General features: G+C 35.4%; 1 protein-coding gene and 1 non-coding gene across 4 annotated transcripts in view; one reads left to right on the top strand and one right to left on the bottom strand.

Moving 5' to 3' along the window:
* Positions 1–24,325, top strand: part of KCNT2 (potassium sodium-activated channel subfamily T member 2) — a 370,804-nt gene that overhangs the window by 64,030 nt on the left and 282,449 nt on the right. The window lies entirely within an intron of this gene.
* Positions 6,168–6,272, bottom strand: LOC136140663 (U6 spliceosomal RNA). Its single transcript, XR_010657644.1, has one exon. It is a non-coding gene; the product is annotated as a U6 spliceosomal RNA (small nuclear RNA).

The raw sequence follows: 24,325 nt of genomic DNA, 5'->3' as shown, positions 1-24,325 counted from the left end.
TGTAAAAAAGTGGAGTCACAATTGAGAAAAATGGAAGAAAATGAACTTTCAAAATTACAAATTAGTCATCTATTCTATATATAGTAGTAACAATTTATCCCTCCCCTCACCCACCCCCTGGCAACCACAAGGTTGCCTTCTACATCCGTAACTCTATTTCTGTTTTGTAGATAAGTTCATTTGTCCCCTTTTGTAGGTTCCACATAGCAGCGATATCATATGATATTTGTCTTTCTGTGTCCGACTTCACTCAGCATGACAATCTCCAGGTCCATCCATGTTGCTGCAAATGGCATTATTTTGTTCTTTTTTATGGGTAATATTCCATTGTATATATGTGCCACATCTTCTTTATTCATTCATCTGTCGATGGACATTTAGGTTGCTTCCATGACCTGGCTATTGTAAATAGTGCCGCAATGAACATTGGGGTGCATGTATCCTTTAGAATTATGGTTTTCTCTGGGTATGTGCCCAGGAGTGGAATTGCTGGATCATATGGTAGTTCTATTTCTAGGTTTTTAAGGAACCTCCATACTGTTCTCCATAGTGGCTGTACCAATTTACATTCCCACCCACAGTGCAAAAGGGTTCCCTTTCTCCACACCCTCTCCAGCATTTATTGTTTGTAGATTTTTTGATGATGGCTATTCTGACCCGTGTGAGGTGGTATCTCACTGCAGTTTTGATTTGCATTTCATTAACAATTAGTGATGTTGAGCATCTTTTTATGTCCTTTTTAGCCATCTGTATGTCTTCTTTGGAGAAATGTCTATTTAGATCTTCTGCCCATTTGATTGGGTAGAAGAATATTTTAAAAAACTATGAAAACAGATCTTCCTTAAGTGACTTACTGTAGAAGTTCAATGCCAAGAATAGATTTTTAGTATTTTTATTTATTAGTTACTATTGTTTTCTCTAATTCCCCTCATATACTCATTTTCATGGCATATAAAAGTTCTGCTTATTTAATGAGCAACTCCATGAAATTCCTTAAAATCTATTGCTCAGTGGATGGCCTTGGGCCTTTACTAGAAATGCTGAAAATTTGGACCCAGTCCAGACCTACTGAATTAGAACCTGCATTTTATGAGATTCCTAGTTGATTTGTATCTGTTTTAAAATTTGAGAAGTGCTACCTTAAAATTACTTTTCCTTGGGCTCTACCAGACTGGAGTTTACTTTTAATATGTTACCTTATGAAATTACAAATTTTTAATAATAATGTTTTAAAAAATAGCTGTATTGTTTTTGTATAAATTATACGTTTATTTAAGATATAAAGATAATACAGAGAAATAGAAATAAGGAAACTCACTCAACCACTCAGAAATAACATTATCATATGATAAATTTAGACATTTCTATATACAGATATAGATGTAGCTATAGGTAGAAAGATGGATGTATGGATGGATGGGGAAAGGACAAGAGTGAAAATTTTACTGAAGTGAAATCATGCTATCTATAAAACATTTTAAAATGAAAGATACTAAGTTATTTTTTTCTGAAATCGAAATTATTGAGAATTTATAAATACGAAGAAATTTAAGTGAAATTGAAGGTATTGCTGAACTTGAAGCAAACCTTTCTTTACAAGAAGAGGTATTAGATTTTAAATGTCTTCTAAAATGTAATAACATTGTGTTTCAAGTTTGGACATCTGTTGTCTGTCCAATGAAGGATGAGGAAATAAATATCATTGTACTGCTTTGCACTTTCACCTCCTGATTTTGTTTCTTCAAAACAATTTTTTTTGCAATGTCAAGGTTTCTAATATTCACGTTCCATTATACCATCATGATTTTAATAATTGTTTAAGCCTACTACTTTATTTAGGGGTACAATTATCTTATCAGTAGTACTTACAGCATCTCCCATCCTGAATTTTTATTTTGATTCATCTCTTAAATGCAAAGATTTCATTAAATATTACTATTCTCCTCCCAAGACAGTGCAACGAGTATTGTTTTCTTTAGCTTCTTGCATGCTTGAGAAGGCATGTTGTCCTTCTCCTGGAAGGCCAAAGTGCATGGATATATACTTTGTTATTCTTTGATGCTTAATACTGGTGATACTGCTGTGCTTTCAGAGATTATTTTCTGGAAGAAATCTCAGAACAGTTTAATACACCTATCTCCCCCTTCTTGTACTTAGGGAGTATATATACAACTCTTTTTCTATGAAGTTTAGTAACTTTACCAGAATATCCTAGCTTTACTATCAATATTTTTGTGGTGCACAGTGTGCCGTAAGTTGCCGTAGATTTGAGTTTCCTTTACTTCAGTATAGTTTTCTTTGATAAAGTTTAAAATTTTTTTCTCCATTTTACTTGTTCCCTTTCTTGGGAGCTCTATCTGGGTGTTCAGATTTGTTTGTTTTTCTTCTGTTTCAACATAGTAATAACCAGCTTTGTTACGAATGGGAGATTTCATCACTCACTCGACCCTGATGTGTAGAGTTTTCCTTCTGTACTATGTCATTACCCTTAGGAATTATCACCAATGTTCTATTTCAGAGACTGATGAATGTTCTGAACTGTGGCCACAGGGTACAAGCAGAGGTGACTTGGAAAACACTCAGAGTTATGGGAAGATGTCCATCTGTTGGTAATATAAATGTCACATTGTTGGCTGCTATCACTGGAAGGCCCATATGGCCCAGAGATTGCAAGTAGCTCATTAGGCTCCCCTCTCAGAAGATATATAGTTTCCTCTATAATAACGACACATGGTATGATATCAGGAGTACAAGTGACAAAAAAAAAAAAAAAATTTACCTTACCAAAATTAAAAAATTGTGTGTTTCAAAGGTCATCATCAATAAAGTGAAAAGATAATCCATAGAATAGAAGAAAATATCCCCAAAACATATATCAGATATTCTAGATATTTATAATCTACAATATATGCACAACTTTTACAACTCAATAATCAAAGGACAAATAACCCAGTTTTTAAAAATGGGCAAAGTATCTGAATAGGCATTTCTGCAAAGAATGTATACAAATTGGCGAAGAAGCATAAGAAAAGATAGCATTACAGCCATCATGGGCATGGAAATCAAAACCACAGTGAGAACCTCCTTTCCACTACATCAGTGCCCTCATATATTGCTGGTGGGCGTTGTAAACTGGTGCAGCTGCGTTGGAAAGCAGTCTGGCAATTTCTGAAAAGGTGAAACACAGATTTACCATATGACCCAGGAATCCTAGGTGTACACTCAAGAGAAATGGAAACATGCGTTCATGCAAAAACTTGTACGTGGGTGTTTATAGTAGCTTTATTCATAATAGCCCCCAAATAGAAACAAGTATGTGCCCATTAATAGATGAATGGGTAAGTGCAATGTGATATATCTACCCGAAGAATACTGTTCAGCAATATGAAGGTATTAAGTACTTGTACAAGGTACGACATGGATGAACCTTGAAAATATTATGCTAAATGAAAGGAGCTAGTCACAAAAGATTGCATATTGTGTGGCCCATTCATATGAAATATTCAGAATAGGCAAATCTATAGAAACACAAAGTATTGATAGATTAGTCTTTGCCAGGGTCTGGGGTGGGTTGGGGGTGGGATGTAGAGACATTGCTCATGGTGGATGGGTATAGGGTTTCTTTGGGGGGCTGAAAATATTCTAAAATTAGGTTTGGTGATGGTTGCACAACTCTGCTGATATACTAGAAACCACAGAATTGTATACTTTAAATAGGTAAATTTTGTGCTATGAGAATTATATCACAATACAATCACTAAAAGAAAAAAGCCAAGTGGAGTGCAGTCTTGCTCCCAGGTTTCTCTTTGGTCCCTCATGATATTAGCAGCTTCCCAGTCAGACTGTTTCCCCAAGGTCATGGCTCTGCTTATACTCTGGTACCATTTTTCTGTCCCTCTTCCCCTCAGTCCAGGTGGTTCCTTTCATGGTCCTGGTGAAGATCAGAGCTAACACATGGAGGTGGCTTTATTCTTCCCTTGCTTTCTTTTTAATATTACAGTCACTGCATCATTATACCCTGCTTGTCTCCCAAAGCCTTCTTTTTTGCTTTCCAAAAACCTCTGGTGAAAGTAAAAATCCAAACCTAGACAATTTTTTTAATGGTTGTTTTTGGGATTAGGGTTGTAGGAAATATCTCATAATTCACAGGAATTGTAATTCCTGCTAGTAACTTTTGGCATGTTTGGAGAAAACAGAAATATATTGGAACCAAATCATGTTTTCCAAGCCTGCTAGGCTTCTTTGAGAAGTCCACTGGGTTTTGTTTTTTTTTTTAATCTTTTGCTAAGAATGAAATGAGGATTGATTTTTTTCTCTTTCTCTTGTCCAGGAAAACATTTCATAAATTTCAGAGTTAAACCCACTCTTCTTATTTTTGTGGTCAGTTTTCATTCCAAAGTTTTTTCCTCAACTGCTCACATCCTGAGAAAAATTTCACTGTTTAATCTCACAGGAGACATTATTTGTATTACAAAACAAATTTGATCATGTATAATGAGACATAAAAGTGCCGGGCCTGCTGGTGCGCTTTAACACTGCTCGGGGCATTCTTTTTCCAGTGAATTTTATGTCTGAAAACAAATTAGGAAGAAAAGACTACTCAGTGAGAATATGGAATCATATCAAAGAAAGTGTTCAAACCATCAGAGTTTCTGACATCCAGCAGTTCACTTCCAGACTAGACATGTATTAGGCAAATTTATTTCCAAATAAATTTGGAAATCTAAAATTCTAAATCTAAAATTCCCCAAGGTGCCCTTTTACGTTTATAATTGTAACCCCATTTATAATTAAAACACTTCTGTTAGTTTGGGAAGAGGGTTATTAGAACTTGAAATATATATGTATAAATATTTTTACATAATTAAAGTTGTATAATATATGTTATAATTAAAATTATATAATATATAATTATAAAAATTTATATAATTTTTCAAAAATAATTTTTTAATGTGTAATACATTCACATGGTTTAACATTTTAAAACTGTGCAAACAGGAATAGAAGAAATAGAATGAAAATTCTCCCTCCTCCCCCCTACCCCCTCCCAGTTTGCATTTCCAAAGACAAGCAGTTTAGCTGGTCTTTTGTTTCTGGTATATGGTTCAAGAAACATTCTACAGATTAAGAAGGAGATATATATATATATATATATATATATATATATATATATATACACACACATATTTCTTTTTTTCATCTTTATACAAATGCTAGTGATTATATAGTCTATTTTGTACATTTCTTTTTTTCACTTTATACGAAGTCTTGGAGATGTCCATTTTTCCAACATGGAATTGTTCCTTAAAGATGAAAAAAACAGGGCTTCCCTGGTGGCACAGTGGTTGAGAGTCCGCCTGCCGATGCAGGGGACACGGCTTCGTGCCCCGGTCCGGGAGGATCTCACATGCCATGGAGCGTCTGGACCCGTGGGCCATGGCCGCTGGGCCTGCGCGTCCGGAGCCTGTGCTCTGCAGCGGGGGAAGCCACAACAGTGAGAGGCCCGCATACCGCAAAAAAAAAAAGATTAAAAAAACGTAAGTTAAATGTACTTTACAGTTTTTAAAAATTAAGTTTCGTTTTTGTCTGGACTCCTTTTGTCTCGCAATATTTTCTTTTTCATTATATTCTTACTTTCACAGATTTACCTTTGAGAGTATTAAGATGGTAGTGTGATGTTTTAATTGCTGTTCAATCTGACAAAATTTATCTTTCTGTGGTTATACCAGAAGAAACTTCTGATTGATAATCCCTCGTGAGATGTACACAAGACATTTTGCTGAGATTAAACTTTAGTCTTCTGATTTCAGAATCCTCACAATTGCAGTATGTTAAAATGTTAATTCTCTAAGATATTGCTGAGAGACAGATGGGATAATTATCTACATATCAAATATAATTGTTTGGAAGTTACAAATTAAATCATGAACCAAATTTCTTATGCATGAAGCTGAACTCTAGTGAAATCCCTTGAAGAATTGTAAGTCAATAGCTTTCAAGACCACTACCACTATATTTTAAATGAATGGTTTGCTTACATGTTAGCTAAATAGTTACATTATCAATTTATAACAATACCAAATATCTCACAGTATTTATTTCTGTTTTCACTTTGTTCCTTGGTGTTCTACCAGCTTTTTTCTTTCTGACCCTTCGGATCTCTATTCCTTGGTTATTTTCTTGGCTTTGTGGAACTCTGTCATCTTTGCACAGGGACCATGCTTATCTTCTCTGTATGGTTCCAGTTCTGGTAGATCTGATGCCTAAGTGAGCATTCTGAGCTCTGGACCAGGTTAAATCCTCCTTCTATATGTTTCCTTAACTCTCCTCTTATAACACATATGCCAGCATCTTCGGTATCAATCATCCTTTTTTTTTTTTTTTTTTTTTTGCGGTACGCGGGCCTCTCACTGCTGTGGCCTCTCCCGTTGCGGAGCACAGGCTCTGGACGTGCAGGCCCAACGGCCATGGCTCACGGGCCCAGCCGCTCCGCAGCATGTGGGATCTTCCCGGACCGGGGCACGAACCTGTGTCCCCTGCATCGGCAGGCGGACTCTCAACCACTGCGCCACCAGGGAAGCCCAGTATCCATCATCCTTTAACAGAACCTCTTGTTCATTGTCTTCAGGAGGAGGACCATGTCTCTCTTGTTCATTGTTTTCTCTCCACTCTCAAGCTGGGTGCCTTACCCATCGTAGGCACTCAATAAATTTATGTATTTTCGTTGAATGGTTGAGGGAATGAAATAACGACTTGAAAATACCTCCCAACTTCTAAGTTCCATGGACATGTTCATGATTCTTTCTCAACTAAGTTATTTGTTCCTAATTCCCATTTCTTTGAGGCTGAGCAGGTTGATAACTCAGAAGGAAGATTATGTAAGAAGAAGGGAGAACCCTAGAAAGTTGCCTGGAATTTAGTCTCCTCCAACCACTTCCAGATATTCCAGACTTATGTTAGACCTCTTACTCCTGTATCCAGTATTCTATATGTTAGGCAGAGTTCTATGAAAATGCCTACATGTTTACTCCAAATCAATGATCTCTGAAGTTTTACATACATAAATCAGATGTTATGAAGTTTTATATACAAAATCAAATGGAAGTTGTTCCTTTTCCTTGTCTTGAAAAGACGATATCACTTTGTGGCTATGTCTTTGGAAGGGTAATGCATATTTGGTTCAATTCATAGAAGGTAATTAAGAAATTCTAATTAGATTAAAAAGTGCACCTTAGAAACTATTTTTTTTAATAGAATACGTTAGGTAGATTTTAACTCAGTGTAAGTGAGTTAGTTATTTAAGCCTTTTAAATCTTGATTTTTAAAATTATAAATGTTATATTTCTAACTTTTATAAAAACTATGCACAATTTTTTCTTAATTTGACAGAGGAAAACATTGTGCTTAAAGGGTTTGATCATCTCCTCTCTTAAAAAATAAGCATATACTTTGAATAGGTAACATATTTACATATATTAATAATCAATGACTGTACAAGAATGTTGTGAAAAGTCTTTCTCTGGGCTTTGTCCTCTACCCAATTTTCATCCATACCTCCATTCAATGAGCTTTTTTTTTTTTTTGCGGTACACGGGCCTCTCACTGTTGCGGCCTCTCCTGTTGCGGAGCACAGGCTCGGGACGCGCAGGCTCAGCGGCCATGGCTCACGGGCCCAGCCGCTCCGTGGCATGTGGGATCCCCCCAGACCGGGGCACGAACCCGTGTCCCCTGCATCGGCAGGCGGACTCTCAACCATAGCGCCACCAGGGAAGCCCTCAATAAGCATTTTTTTTTTTTAGTGTCCTGACATCATCTCATCTCATAGGATATGGATTAGTTAAAAGTCCAGGGTGTATTATCAGATAATTAAAACAAATCCTCTATAATCAAAAAGTGAGTCTCTTAAAGGTCTTGCTAAAATGTAACAAAATAGGTTATGGCAGAAGATAGGATATTCTGCTTGCTAGAACAGGAATCAGCAAATTTTTCCTATGGAAAGGACCAGAAATTACCGTAATTAGTCTAGGCCCTGTAGGCCGTAAGGACTCTTTTACAAGTAGTCAACTCTGCTGTTGTAACTTAAAGAGCATCTGTACACAATATGTAGATGAATGAACATGTTTGAGCTGAAATAAAACTTTATTTATGGACATTGAAATTTGAGTTTCATATGCCATGAAATATTCTTCTTCTTTGAATTTATTCCAGACATTTAAAAATATAAAAAACATGCTTTGTTCACAGGTTATAAAAAAAACAGGCAGTGGGTGAGATTTGGCTTCTGAGCTATTGTTTGCTGACCCCTGAAGTACAGCAAAATATGTTGTTGGGTTCTGAACACAATTCATTTCATTTTTAACTGATGTTTTTTGCTTTAGTGTATTCATAATACTGATTATTAAATATCTTAATTTTTTTTGTCTTATATGTTCAATTCAATATATTACTTAGGGAAGAAGACGTAACACTTTCGAGTGACGATTAGATGCTAGACACTTGGTACTTTATCTCGCTTAATCCACTTACCAACACTATGAAGTAGATATTATTTCTATTTTATAGACGAAGTAATGAAGAAGAGGATTAGCAACATTTCTCCTATGTACTAGCTAGGGGATGGACTGTAGTTTTCTTTTTTTTTTTTTTTATTGCGGTACGCGGGCCTCTCACTGCTGTGACCTCTCCCATCGCGGAGCACAGGCTCTGGACATGCAGGCCCAGCGGCCATGGCCCACAGGCCCAGCCGCTCCGCGGCATGTGGGATCCTCCCGGACCGGGGCACGAACCCACGTCCCCTGCATCAGCAGGCGGACACTCAACCACTGCGCCACCAGGGAATCCCTGGACTGTGATTTTTAACAGAGGTTGATCATACTCCATGGTTATAGAACTGAACAACAACAACTACTATTCAGTCACATAAATATGCTGCTTCCACTTGGCACCATTCTATGCTCATGGAACTTAGGTGTTCAAAGTTTTGTTGCTGTCTGTTGGTAGGTTGATGTTCAGTGCTGCTATTTTCACAAACATATAAACAGGAAAATTGAATTTATAGTGACTTTCATTACGTAATTTTCACCTGAGTGATTTTACTTTATCTAACTTCCTTTTAAGGGGAATTGGATTGGAAAATTGGCAAATGGAGTTTAAAATAGAGGTTTTTTTTTTTTTTTCCAAATATGGTCCCTGACTTGCAGTTATATGTATAATTTAATTTTTCTTTCTGCAATTTCAGTCTGTTTCCTCTTGCATCCTCAGATGTTCAGAACATTGGATGACACCCGATATCAGGGGATTGTTTTTCGCAGTGGTTAGAGGGAGAATGAAATGTTTTTCTGGAGGGATTATAACATTTGTTAAAGCATGCGCTCTTTCTTTGGGACTTAAGACAATTAAGAGTGTGATCCTTTCATCCCAACAACAGCATTGAATTATAGCCATAATGTTGAAAGTAAAATTCAGCTACCCTTAAAAAGGGACTTCAACATAGGAAATGCATTTTACTTTATTACTATTTAAATTTAAACAAACCTTTGTTGAATAGATACTGATTTATTGCATAGAGATTATTTCAGAGTATTTTACGAGTTTATTAAATTATTTAAACAGGATTGTTTCAGTAAAAGCAAAAACTAGTAGCACGCCATTATAATTAATATTATCACTTGTTTGGAAAAGGTTAAATTTTCATTTTACGTTAGAATCTTGCACTAATAGCTTGAAATATGCTAACCAATTGGATGATTATGACCTTCAACAGTCATCTGCCATGCTGTTAAGACATTCTCTCTTTAGCCCTGGCAAATATACATTTTATAATCCTTTTAGAGATTTGTGGGTTTATCTCCGGTGTACCACAGCATTCTGTAATTAAATAATTAAATTATTGATTCCAAATCATAGGGCTTTAGAGATCAGACAATTTCTTTAATTTTAATGATCGTTTAAAGGCTAATAATTAGAAGGTTCACTTACTGACCTGTAGATGTCAGAGAAAAAATTTATTTCATATCTCCTTCCACAATTTAAAGCAGAAACTAATACTAAGATCATGCCATTGCATTTTATTCTATTGATAAGAGTTGTAGTCATTACTTAATGACTATAAAGGAGGAGGAAAAGCCCCTCTTTGTAAGAAGAGTAGTTTATTTAAAATAAAAACTAAATATTGTGTGTGATGAAATTGAAAATATTTGTTAAGAATGTGGAATAATGCCGTTCTATGTAAGAGACACTAATACCCTTAAAAACATTAGCTGTTCTTATTTTTAAACTTTTTACACAGTGTAAGATATTAATATTTTGATATTTATTCACAGAAGTCAGAAATTTATAGTTGAAACATGATAAACATGTTGAAAATTATTAAATATACCAACGATTATACTTTATGTATGCATAATAATGATTTCAGAAAGCCCTGTGAGGGAGGGCATAGTATTCTCAGCAGGCCATACAGTGCCCAGTACATATGGAGTACTCAAATGTTTATTGAATGAATGAATTAATGGCACTGATATTCTATCTACTTTGTTTTATCTCCCCCCAAATCTTTTTTTCTCATATCCTTTTGTCAATCCTCAGTAAATAGTCCTATTATTTTTTTTAATAACTGAAGAAGCTCAGTTAGTTTATAATGGATAATTTCTTGAAATATATTAGTTATTTAAAATTATTCTTTGTATTCATTTCTCATTTCTGTCTTCAGGAAGTTATTTAACAACACTTTGCATGAAATACATGAAATGCCCTCACTTCAACAAAATATAAAACTGTAACATAATAAAACATGAAGAGGGAGTTAAAGCCATTTATTTATTTTTCATTCAAATAGAGATACATTTCATGGAAGTGCATATTTCATTTCTGAAGCTCTAATCCTCTGAATACATTTTTAAGTTAATTTTTCAGCTGGGTGGTGCTAGGATAGTAAGCAGAAGTTAGAAAATTTTGAGACTAATGAATCAAGGTAGTCAAATGGTATATTGAAAACGGAGTCTTACAATTTAGTAAAATCTCATTTTAATATGGCTTGACATTATATACAGTTGTAGGTACTTCAGATTAGGGTTCCCTATGAACATAATTACCTATAACTTGTGTTACATATAATATCCTTCTCCTATCAGGTCATGATGCTACAAAACCAAGGTTATAAAAATGTACAAAGAAAATGAGCATGACTTAAAAACATTTTTTGGACTGTTTTCAAAGAGCCCAATTTTACTACATTTTCTGAAATACTTATTAGAGTTGTTTTCAGTTGTCTTTTTTCATTGGAGTTGTCATTAACTGATTCAGGTGGTTTGGATTTCCCACTTCCTATATGCTACTGATACTGCCTTTATTATTTTTTTAATTGACGTATAGTTAATTTACAATGTTGTGTTAGTGTCAGGTATACAGCAAAGTGAGATATATATATACATATGTACATGTATATATATTTATACACACACACACACACATTCTTTTTCAGATTCTTTTCCATTATAGATTATTACAAGATATTGAATATTGTTCCCTGTGCTGTATAGTAGGTCCTTGTTGCTTATCTATTTTATATGTAGTAGTATGCATCTGTTAATCCCAAACTCTTAATTTATCCCTCTCCCCACCTTTTCCCTTTGGTAACTGTAAGTTTGTTCTCTAAGTCTGTGAGTCTTTCCATTTTGTAAATAAGTTCATGTGTATCATTTTTTTGTTTTTAGATTCCACATATTAGTATGATAATCTCTAGGTCCATTTATGTTGCTGCAAATGGCATTATTTCATTCTTTTCTATGGCTAAGATTTCTTTGTGTATATATACCACATCTTCTTTATCCATTCATCTGTCGATGGATACTTAGGTTGCTTCCATGCCTTGGCTATTGTGAATAGTGCTGCTATGAACATTGAGGTGCATGTATCTTTTCAAATTATAGTGTTCTCCAGATATATGCATAGAAGTGGGATTGCTAGACCATATGGCAACTCATTTTTAAGGAATCTCCATACTGTTCTCTGTAGTGGCTGTACCAATTTACATTCTCACCAACAGTGTAGGAGGGTTTCCTTTTCTCCATAAGAAGAGCTCATCAACTTGATTATTTATCAAAGCATATTAATAGAGCGGGATATTATCCTATAAACATCCCTTTTTACATGCAGAAGTTCAAATAGAAAGCAGAGGTAATTGATTTTGACTCAGCCGCAGGGAATCGTTAAATATATTGAAAAGTATGTTCTGCTGATAAATTATTGGAGGTTGCAATATAGTTACAATTTTTTGACTTTTTTCTTTTTATTCCATTTAATAAATATTATGCACACAGAATCCTGCTAGGTATACTGAACATTCTAGTATGAAATAAGAAACATATGGTGGTCTCAAGGATCCTGTCTGTCTTCTCGTTTGTTTATCTCTACATTTTCCTTCCTTTCTGGTTAGTAAGACTCATGTTCCAAGTTTGAGCTCAGAAATGTTAAAGGGCTCCAGCATATGAAGTTTAAAAATGAACTTAGCTGTTGAATGGCTCTGTTGATTTAGTTCTGGAAACTCAAATGATGTCCAAATACATTACATGGAAATGGTACAAATCACCTACTTTTCCCTGCTTCTTGCTTGGCTACTGTTGGTGTTGATGATACTATTCAGAGTCAGAATGAGTTGTTCCTGGCAGCGTGCACTGTTAGCCCAAACTCTGATGTTTTGAAAAGATATTTCATGGACTAAAGGTTTAAGTCAGAATATTATTTCTGTTGATCCTCATTTGCAGTCACTGTGAAATAAATGAATGTGAGCATGTGATAAGGCATTTCTTTCCTAAGAGGGAGAAAAGACTAATGAAGGCTTTGTTTACTAAGAAAACCCACTTTACTGTAGTATTAAGCAAATGAAGCTAAATCACCAATTTGAGGATTTTGATGGCTTATGCATGGGCAGAGCAAAAAAGTTAGTTCCCAGATAAGCCTACCTAGGTACTCTCTGCCATCACTTTATAAAACTAAATGCTAGGAAATACTGCTTCAGCTGTGCTTCTGCACTTCCACCAGCAGCCATATGGTCTAATTACATTAAATTGCTGGAATAAAGGCATCTCTGATTACTTCATAGAGAGAGACTGTAGTACAGCCTGACTAGAGATCCTGCTATAATCATCTCGGAACCCTTGAGTTATTTTTGTTGTTTCAATAAACTTACCACAAATCTACATTTCTTAGGGATAATACTGGGACGCCTTACTAAAATGTCTATTTGCTGTGGGGTAAAATTTTATTAGCCTTGTGTGATAATGATGGTTATCTTAAGAATACCAGGCTAATAAGGATATGAGAAAGAAAATCGAGAGGCTACTATGTCAGTTTCTATATTAGGTATTTCACACGCATTCTCATTTCGTTCTCGTTAACATTAGGAAGTAAGAATTACTACCCCCATTTCACCGCTTCGAGGAAACTGTGAGTCTCAGAACAGTTAGGTAACCTTGGTTTGTTCAAAGTCCTATGGGACTAGCCAGTCTATGCAAGTCCTGTGGCTCTGAATTTTGTCCATTTCCCTCAACATTATAATCCCCAGATGGTAACCTGTTCTCTAGGAAGTCTGCTTGGGGATTCTGCTCTGAGAACTGTGGGACTCCCTGATGGGACTGGTGGAAAAGTATGGGTCCAGCTCCGTTGAGTTGAAGAAAATGCCTCCTGAGCTCTGAACAGCAAAGCACATACATTGTACTGGAAGGAATGACAGAAGCAACCTCCAGAGACTCTGCAGAAGGATATAAGTTATAGGATAACTTAATAAGGATATTAGGTAATAAGGATATTAATAAGGTAAATAAGGATATTAGGTAATACAGTGCTTGATCTATAGTGATAAGGTCAAGAACTTATGTTTTGTAAAATTGCTATTTACAGTAAATATTTGGCCTTTGATTTGTTCTTCTAAACTTCTTTTCTGAGCTTAGCAAATAACCCTGGGAAGCTGGTAGGGCCTGAAGTCTAATTAGCTGAACTAACTAGTAAGTAGTATTTAGGATGAGGAGCTCTCAATTCTGACTCTGGATGTCATGTGATTTCCAGCATGACGTACTTTAAAATGACCTCATGTCACCAGAGAGCAATTATTTGGATCTTTGTAAATGACATCCAGAAAGTGATTTTGAAGGGATACACATTTTAGGAAGTAAAATCGTGGTCAAACTTTGTGATAGTGTTGTCACTTGGTACAACTGGTTCATTTTCTTTAGTTAGTGCTTTATTTATTTATTAATTTATTTAAAAAAATTTTTTTGCGGTACGCGGGCCTTTCACTGCCCTGGCCTCTCCCGTTGCGGAGCACAGGCTCCGGACGCGCAGGCTTAGCGGCCATGGCTCACGGGCCCAGCCGCTCCGCGGCATGTGGGATCTTCCCGGAGCGGGGCACGAACCCGTGTCCCCTGCATCGGCAGGCGGACTCTCAACCACTGCGCCACCAGGGAAGCCCAGTGCTTTATTTTTATTACATAAGTAGTACGTGGTCACTACGGGAAAGGTGGAAAATAATTGATTAACAACAACCACCAGAAACTTCAAAAAACCCACAAAAGCATAATTTCATCAATGCTAATAACTTGTTGTATAATAATCCAGATTTTTTTTTTCTATTTTGAGGTGTATGGGCTTTATCTAAACAGAATCAAACGACAATGGTATTTGGTAACCTATTTTTGTTTGTTTATTTATTGGTTTTCCACTTAATAATATATTATGATTAGCTTTCCATCATTATTTGTGATGGCTTACTATTCCATATTATTGATGTACCAAAAATATTTTTATCTGATTTTCTATTATTGGGCACTTACATTGCTTTGATTTTTCACAATCCAAGCAAGATTATAATGAGTGAGGCTACAAAAGAAAAAAGTTTATATACTTCTGTGCACCATTGTTATCATATAAATTGCTAATATCTTCCTAACATTATCACTGCCTTTTAATGAGACTTGTACATTTTATGTATGTCTGTATTTTTATTAATTCATACATATATATATATTTTTTTCTTTCATATACTCTGCCATTCCAGTTATGCCTAGAAGAACCTTCTCCTCATTTACGGTGTCTCTCAATATGTCAGCCATTTTAAAGGGCCATGCTAAACAATAATGTCCTCTTGGAATTTAACATTTAGTGTGTATATATATTTTAGTTGCAGAAAGCCCTTGCTGTTTGAAATATGATCACTCATATTGTTCTGAGTTGTAAGGCTTGTGTGTTTGGTAGCATGGTCTCAGTACCATAGACTTTTCTGAAAATTAGCATCTGAATTTGTTTTGTTTTCATCATGAAAAGTCTGAATTTATAACAAAGACCTTTTTCTTGAGGACAGTGTGATACTTTCTTTTTTTTATTATTATTGAAGTATAGTTGATTTACAATGTTGTGTTCATTTCAGTTGTACAGCAAAGTGATTCAGTTATACATATACGTATCTATTCCTTTTCAGATTCTTTTCTTTTACAAATCTATTTTTTTCAAATTCTTCATAATTTACCAGAGAAAAGTTTATGTATTTTCTGAAACAAGTGATATTTCTATATTTTGAACATCAAACATCCCAAGACTAAATACAGATAAATAGAAGATTCTTAGAAAGAAATAGAGAGGAGTGTGTGACAACTTATTCACTATGCAGTGTTCTGTGGAATAATTATGTTAACGTAGGCTGGTCTTCCTGCATCATTAACATTTCCTTAATTGTCTGTCAAGCAACGCAGAATTACAGATAGCATTAAAGAAATTAGAATCAGCTGCTGGAGCCGAAATGTTGACACCCTATCAAATCTTTCTAAAGTCATGGTAAAAACAGAAGTCTTAATTCCTTTGATCTTGTAACTGGATTGAAAGGAGTTTGTGGCTGTAAACACATTTCTTTCTCTTGAACAAATATCTGAGCAGAAGATCATAATGTCTCCACAGATAGTTCCTTGTGGCTCCACTTTTGTGCCTTTTCCACGACTTCAACCATCAATATCTGACTCACGAGAAAGGTACTGTAGGGTAAGCTACAACATCAAGGGGCTGAAAAAATGAAAACAATGTTCAAGGGCTTTTGTTGACATGGATAGAGCTATCAGTATTTGTTCTTTACTAATTTACTAATATCCCAGAGTACTTTTAATAATTCGTGATTTCAGTGAACTTATATTGCATGTTTTAATATATTTATTTTAATGATCAAAAAGAGAGATACATTTAAGAAAATTCTTTTAGCATTTAGTAATATTTAATTTAGTAATTTATTTTTAAGATACCGTAGCATAATTGAGTATATAACATATGCTCCCACTTTAAATCATTATCAATTGCTCTGATTCAACATAATATTCTGTTTCTAACATTTTTATTTAAATGGGAGGTATTTTTTTTTAAATGGAAGGTATTTTGAATATGTTAAGCCCAATGTTTGTTCTAAAAAAAAAAATCATTCAATCACATTATTTATTTTAAGATACATATTCAAGAGTTAAATATTTATGTATAGCATAACTGTAAGTATGACAGGTATGGGGCCATCTAATGCATAGATACGTCTTGCCTGACTTTTCCTGCTTTTGACTGACTACAATAGCTTTCTCTCAAATGCCAACTCCTGCTTCTGCTCCTTTTATTGGCACATTTTAGGCCAGGCTGTCAGCCTTGCAGATGGGTTGTTTCAGATACATTGATGTCACCAGTCAAGGGAATAATTCTACCTAATGGGAAAGCGAAATTCTAACCAATTTTTATTACTGATGAGCAGTCTGAGGCGGTAAAAAGGAAACTCCCATAAAAGATATATCTCTACTCCATTAATGATTATGTATTTTATGATCAACACTTAAAACTAAAATGCTTCTTCCTTAAATGGACTGTAGTCAAGTAAAAGTTTGGGCGATAACCCATAGTGAATAAAGATTTATTGCATTTATTCTTGGCTCTTAGGTCAATAATACCTTCTTTGGCTTGGATATCATTAGAAAATTAGAAGTTAATATATGCCATTTCTATTTGATCCTTGCTTGAACAAAAAGAGTCACTCTGAGAGAAGTGAGGAAAGGATCACACATAATTTGTTTTTGCAATTGAAATGGCAGCTTAAGAATTTCCTCTTGCGCTCAGAGGAAAACAAAAAATAATAAAATTAGTTGTATCTGAAGATATTTTTCAGCATTTGTAAATGCTTGGGGCCACCCAGGGTTGTAATATTGGGGGTAAAATGTTTGTTCAGAGTAATTCCACATCTTATTCACGTGCCAGAAGGTATTATCTTATGCAAAATCAAAAGGACTTGTTTTCAATGATCATGTGTTTACAATGATCACAGCACTGATGTACTAAAGAAATTAAAACATTGTTTAAAAATGAGACAGGCTATTTTGACTGACAAAGCATAACCTTTTAATTTTTTACCTGCAAGTGGTCATTTTCCCATAGAGATGATTACCGAGAGTATAAGACTAGTGACAGGATGGCTGTCAATCCATTATTGATCATTATCGTATTGTTTTTTCTTTAAAAATGTTTATTAGAGGTAGTTAATCAAAATTGATTTGAAGCTGAGAAAGTTGATAAGTTAAAAGTAGGGGAGATATGGCAGAAGAAATCTAATACATCAACAAGAGCCGTGATCTGAGAATCAGAATTGTGTTCGGTTTTTGCTCTGACACTATGTGTGAAAGGGATGCACCTTAGTCACATTGCTTATCTATTCTGGGCTTCAGTTTCTAACTATAAGTCTAATTCCAAAGAACTTTTGTGCAGAAGGACTTACGGCCCTTTACATGTAGTGATTTTATGAGGTAAACTGTAAGAAATATGGGGGTAAGTCTTCAAGATTCATTTTATTTTCATTGCAAAGTTGCACTTCTTTTAAATTCCAGCTTCATGACTTACTAGCAGTGTGACCTTGGGTAAATACTGAACTTCCTGAGCCCCATCTGCCTCATTTGTATAATGAGAATAATAATTCTTAGTTATTTTGTAATATTAGAAAAACAATGCCAAGTGTGTGGCTAAAATGGTGGAGCAGGAAGACCCTGAGCTCACCCCCTCCCAGAGACACACCAAAATTACAAGTATTTATAGCACAAATATTGATGAGAAAGACCTGAAGACGAGCAGAAAACATTTTCCACAATTAAAGTTATAAAGAAGGAACCAACCATAATGAGACGTGCTATAGTTAACACCCACACCTCACAGTAGGCAACCCATGAGTGAGGGGATAATCACAATTGCAGAGGTTCAAGGAGCAAGGGATCTGAGCCTCACATTGGGCTCTCCAGCCTGGAAATCCTGCACTTAGGAGACAAGTCCCTAGAATGTCTGGCTTTGAGGCCAGCAGGGCTTACCTATGGGAGAGCCAGAGGGCTGTAGGAAACAGACTTTGCTCTTTGCATGCACAAAATCTCACATGCTCAGAGTTTCAGTGCACAGGCAGTATTTGAAAGAAGCCTGGGTCAGACCGCTTGCTCATCTTGGCAGTCCTCCCAGAGATGCAGGAAGCAACTTGAACTCCCCTTGGGGATGTAGATACTGGCAGCAGCCATTTTATGGAGCTCATCCTACCACAAGGACACTGGGGCTGGCAAGCACCATTTTGGGAATTCTCCCTCTATCTTATTAGTGCTGGGGGCTTACCCCCTCACCAGCAGGTCAGCACCAGCCCCAGGCTCAACCTGGGCCCTACAGCCAGTGACCAGGACCCAACCCTGCTCATCGGTGGGCCAGCACCAGCCAGGGTGTCCCTGACCCCCATAGCCAGCTGCCCTCAGACCTGGCCACACCAAATAATGGGCCAACACAGCCCCAAGATCTCCTGGGCCCCACAGCCAGCTGCACTAGGAACTGGTCCCGCCCACCAGCTGGCCTGTGACCACAGTAAAGGGCAGAACCTGGTAGCCAACCAGGCCAGGGGCCAGCCCTGCCTACAGTGCACCCAGAGAAGTTGGACCTGCTGCAATGGGTGGGCCCACACAGTCCACATAGGGGGCACCCCTAGATCATACAGCTCTGGTGACCAGATGGGAGAGTGTTGCTGGGCCTCATAGGACATCTCCTACATAAGGCCATTTCTCCAAGATCAGGAAATGTAACCAACCTACCTAATGCATAGAAATAAATACAGATAATTTGGCAAAACAAAGAGATAGAGGAATATGTTCCAAATGAGGGGACAAAATTAAACTTCAGAAAAATAAATGAGGTGGAGGAAAGCAATCTATCCAATAAAGAATTTAAAGTAATGATCATAAAGGTGCTCAATGAACTCTGCAGAAGAATAGATGAGCACAGTGAGAATTTTAACAAAGAGTTAGAGAATATAAAGAATAGCTAAACAGAGCTGAAAAATAAACAATTGAAATAAAAAATACATTAGAGGGGATCAATGGTAGATTAGATGATACAGAGGAATGGATCAGAGAATTGAAAGAGTAATGGAAATCACCTATGCTGAACAGAAAAAAGAAAATAGAATTTTAAAAAATGAGGATAATTTACGAGACCTCTGGGACCAAACATGAAGGGAGAAATTTACAGTGACACAATAATAGTAGGGAACTTTAACACCCTACTTACATCAATGGACAGATTATCCAGACAGAATTAATAAGGAAACACTGGCAGTAAATGACATGTTAGACCAGTTGGACTTAATAGGTTTTTATAGAACATTCTATCCAAAAGCAGTAGAATACACACTCTTTTCAAGTACACATGGAACATTCTCCAGGATAGATCACATACTGGGACACAAAACAAGTATTGATAAAATTATTAAGATTGAAATCATATCAAATATATTTGGCAACCACAATAGTCTAAGACTAGAAATCAACTACTAGAAAAACTGCAAAAAATACAAACACATAGAGGGTCAGCAATATGCTACTAAACAACCTGTGTTTCACCGAAGAAATCAAAGAGGAAATTTTAAAAATACCTGGAGACAAACAGAAACAGAAATACACTGGTTCAAAATCTATGGCATGAAGCAAAAGCAGTTCTAAGAGGGAAGTTTATAGTGATACAAGCCTACCTCAGGAAACAAGAAAAATCTCAAATAAATAATCCAACCTTAAACAAACTGGAAATAGAAGAACAAACTAAACCCAGTAGTAGAAAGGCAGAATAAAGATCAGAGCAGAAGTAAATGAAATAGAGAGTTAAAAAAAAAAAGTAGAAAACTTAGTCTTTGAAGAGATAAACTTGATAAACTTTTAGCCAGACTCATCAAGAAAAAAGGAGACATGGTCCAAATCTATAAAATCATAAATGAAAGAAGGCAAGTTATGACTGACACCACAGAAATACAGAGGATCCTAAGAAATTACTATGAACAATTATATACTAATAAAATGGACAATTTAGAAGAAATGGATAAATTCCTAGAAACATACAATCTTCCAAAACTGAGTCATGAACAAATAGAAAATTTGAACAGATATTACCAGGAATGGAATTGAGTCAGTAATTTAAAAACTCCCAACAAACATAAGTCCAGGACCAGACGGCTTCACAGGTGAATTCTACCAAACATTTAAACAAGAGTTAACACCTATCCTTCTCAAACTGTTCCAAAAAATTGAAGTGGAAAGAGGGCTTCCAAGCTCATTGTACAAGGTCAGCTCCACCCTGATACCAAAACCAGAAAAGACACCACAAAAAGAGAAAATTATAGCCCAATGCCTCTGATAGACATAGATGCAAAAATCCTCAAACAATATTAGCAAACCAAATTCAACAATACATTAAAAGTATCATAAACTCTCACCACGTGAGATTTCCTCTCATGATGTAAGAATGTTTCAATATCTGCAAGTTAATCAACCTAATACACTACACTAACAAACTGAAGTATAAAAATTATATGATCATCTTAATAGATGAAGAAAAGCTTTTGATAACATTCAATGTCTATTTATGATAAAAATTCTCAACAAAGTATAGAGGGTACAGAGAGAATAGGCTTCAACATAATAAGGGCCATATATGACAAACCCACAGCTAACATCATACTTAATGGTGAAAAGCTGAAAGCATTTTCTCTGAGATCAGGAACAAGACATGGATGCCCACTCTCACCACTTTTACTCAATATAGTTTTAGAAGTCCTAACCACAGCAATCAGTCAAGAAAAAAAGAAATAAAAGGAATCCAAATTGGAACGGAAGAAGTAAAACTGTCTTTGCAGATGACTTGATTCTATATGTAGAAATTCCTAAAGAGCTAAAGACTCCATGCAAAATTATTAGAGCTCATTGATGAATTCAGTAAATTTGCAGGATACAAAGTTAGTATACAGAAATCTGTTGAGTTTCCATATGCTAATGACAACCTATCAGAAAAAAATTAAGAAAATCCCATCTACAATTGCACCAGAAAGAATAAAATGCCTAGAACTAAATCTAACCAAGGAGGTAAAACATCTGTACTTGGAAAACTGTGAGATGCTGTTGAAAGACATTGAAGACAATACAAACGGATATACATACTCATGGATTGGAAGAATTAGTATTGTTAATATGACTATACTACCCAAGACATATTCAGTGCATTCCCTATCAAAATACCAATGGTGTTTTTCACAGAACTTGAACAAATAATTCTAAAGTTTGTATAGAAACACACAAGACCCTGAATATCCAAAACGATCTTGAGAGAAAAGAACAAAGCTGGAGGTATCACACTCCCTGATTTTAAACTGTACTACAAAGCTACAATAATCAAAGTAGTGTGGTGCTGTCACAAAAACAGACACATAAATCTGTGGAACAGAGTGGAGAGCCCAGAAATAAAACCACACTTATGTGTTCAATTGACCCATAACAAAGGAGGCAAGAATATACAATGAGAAAAAGAGAGCCTGTTCAGTAAATGGTGTTGAGAAAACTAGACAGCTACAGTGAAGAATTAAGCTGAACTATTGGGTTGGCCAAAAAGTTTGTTTGGGTTTTCCATAAGATGTTACAGAAAACCCGAACAAACTTTTTGGCCAACACAATACTTTCTCACACTATAAAAAAATTAATTCAAAACCGATTAAAGACTTAAATGTAAGACTTGAAATCATAAAGCTTCTAGAAGAAAACACAGGCGGTGCACTCTGACCTCAGTCTTAGGCATATTTTTTTGAATCTGTCTCCTCAGGCAAAGGAAACAAAAGTAAACAAATGAGACTACATCAAACTGAAAAGCTTTGGGACAGGGAAGGAAACTATCAACAAGACAGAAAGGCTGCCTGCTGAATAGAAGATATTTGCAAACCATATATCCAATAAAGGGGTTAATATCTAAAATATACAAAGAACTCATACAAAAATGCAAATAACCTGGGCAGAAGACCTAAATAGACATTTTTTCAAAGAAGACTTACAAATGGCCAACAGGTAACTGAAAAGATGCTCAACATCACTAACCGGGGAAATACAAATCAAAACCACAATGAGATACCACCTCACATCTGACAGAATGGCTATCGTCAAAAAGACTACCAATAACAAATGTTGATGAAAATGTGGAGAAAAGGGAACACTAGTGTACTATTGGTGAGCATGTAAATTTGTGAAGCCACTATGGAAAGAAGTATGGAGTCCTCAAAAAATTAAAAATAGAAATGCCCTATGATCCAGCACTTTCAATTCTGGGTGTTTACCTGAAGAAAATAAAAAACTAATTCAAAAAGATGTATACACTCTAATGTTCATTGCAGCATTATTCACAATGGGCAAGATATGGAAGCAACCTAAGTGTCCATTGATAGATGAATGGATAAAGAAGAGGTGATATATAGTATGTATGTGTGTGTATATATATATATATATATATATATGTATATATATATGTATATATATACATATATATATATACACACACACAATAAAATGTAACTCAGCCATAAAAAAGGAGAAATCTTTTTGTGACTAGGGTATTATGCTGAGTGAGATAAGTCAAACAGTGAAAGACAACACACAAACTCACTTATATGTGGAATCTAAAAACCAAAAGAAATAAGCAAAACAAAGTGAGAACAGACTCATAGATGCAGAGAAGAAACCAGTGGGTGCCAGAATAGAGAGTGGTGGGCAAAATAGGTGAAGGGGTTAGAAGGTACAAACCTCCAGTTTTATAATAAGTAAGTCACAGGGATATAATATATAGCATAAGGAATATGGTCATATATTGTAATAACATTGTGCGGTGAAAGATGGTTCCTATACCTACCCTGGTGATCATTTCATAATGTATGCAAATGTCAAATCATTATGTAGTACACCTGAACTAGCTTAATGTTGTACATTAGTTGTACACAACAATAAAAATTAATAAAAAATACATTCTTAGCATATAGCAGACATATATTAAGATGGTATTTATGACTAATCTAATACAAGTACATTTTGGAGATGAAAATTTTTATTGGTGATGAAAATTTTTTCCTCTTATTAGTCATTTGGGATTGTTTTTTCCTTCTGTTTCCTTTTACCCGTATTTTTCAACCTGCCTTGCACATACTTAGGACAAAGTGCTTGAGCTATGTAATTGTTGAAGATGCATAAGTGTAAAAACAGGTTTCTTGAATAGTTTCTTGACCTACAGATTGGATCTTTTCATAGTTTCTTGACCTACAGATTGGATCTTTTCACTGTAATCTGCAGATTACAGTGAGAAATGAATTCAACTTGAAGCTTCGTGTATTTCTTTATATGAATTATGTTCCTTCATGTGCATCAGGAACTTTGTTTCACATTCAATTATTTAAAGTAATGGAAACTTTTCAAATTTCCTTCATGTGCATCAGGAACTTTGTTTCACATTCAGTTATTTAAAGTAATGGAAACTTTTCAAATTGCAACTTTATTTTTTTATTTAAATGAAAGATTCTGCGTTATTAAGCATATATCCTTCATATGCTAGAAATATATGCTACTTTCAAAGGACACATGCTGATTTATAAGCGGAATAATGGTTTCCTATTAATATTCTTCCCTGTGAAAGAAATTCAAGCAGCTTTTAAAGTACTTGAAACTGTAAAGATAATGGCCTCATTTTGGGGAAATTTGTTAGATTATTAATACCATTGATTTTAGGTCACCCTGTTTTGCTAGTAAAGTGTCATTATGTGTGAATAATTCGGAACACATTTCAGTTAATTTTAACCAACTTTATTTTCGTGTGATAGATTTCTATGTGTGTACTTTCAGCCTTTGTGGTAGTAAAACCTTATACTTTGATAACAAAAGACAAATTACTGAAGCTAATAAATGGCTCATAAATGCTCTGAGGTCTACCTTTTCCATTCCCATTAAAATGAATA

The sequence above is a fragment of the Phocoena phocoena genome, chromosome 1, assembly GCF_963924675.1.
Source record: "Phocoena phocoena chromosome 1, mPhoPho1.1, whole genome shotgun sequence".
NCBI classification, from domain to species: Eukaryota; Metazoa; Chordata; class Mammalia; order Artiodactyla; family Phocoenidae; genus Phocoena; species Phocoena phocoena.
Note: the sequence above shows the minus strand (reverse complement) of the source record. Positions and strands in the feature narration are given on the sequence as shown.